This window comes from Cyprinodon variegatus, unplaced genomic scaffold, assembly GCF_000732505.1.
Source record: "Cyprinodon variegatus isolate N-32 unplaced genomic scaffold, C_variegatus-1.0 Scaffold78, whole genome shotgun sequence".
Taxonomy (NCBI): domain Eukaryota; kingdom Metazoa; phylum Chordata; class Actinopteri; order Cyprinodontiformes; family Cyprinodontidae; genus Cyprinodon; species Cyprinodon variegatus.
The window spans coordinates 1,648,111-1,648,519 of record NW_015150531.1 but is presented as its reverse complement, the minus strand read 5'-3'; positions in this window follow the sequence as shown (position 1 = coordinate 1,648,519).

The window sequence follows — 409 nt, the reverse complement described above, 5'->3', positions numbered from 1 at the left end:
TATATATATATATATATATATATATATATATATATATATATATATATATATAAATATAAATAAGATTTCCATATTTAACTTATAAATTTTAGAAATATTTTATCAAATGATAATTCAAAATAAATCATGTATTTTAATGAATTACCATTTAGTAAATTTTTATTTACAACTTTTTTCAGTTTGCAATGGCAAACATATTTGTAAACTTTAAAGCACAACTGTATATTTCACTGTACAAAGTTCGTTCAAGAAAGAGTTCAAAACTTTTTTCTTTAAAATTTCTGATTTTAAAGAAAAAAATCTCTGGTTTATGGTATTGCTCTTGACTTATCTTTATTTAATGTTTTATCTTTTAAAAAAATGTCTTGTATGTTGGAATAAAAAACTGTTACATTGCCATTGAGTGTTC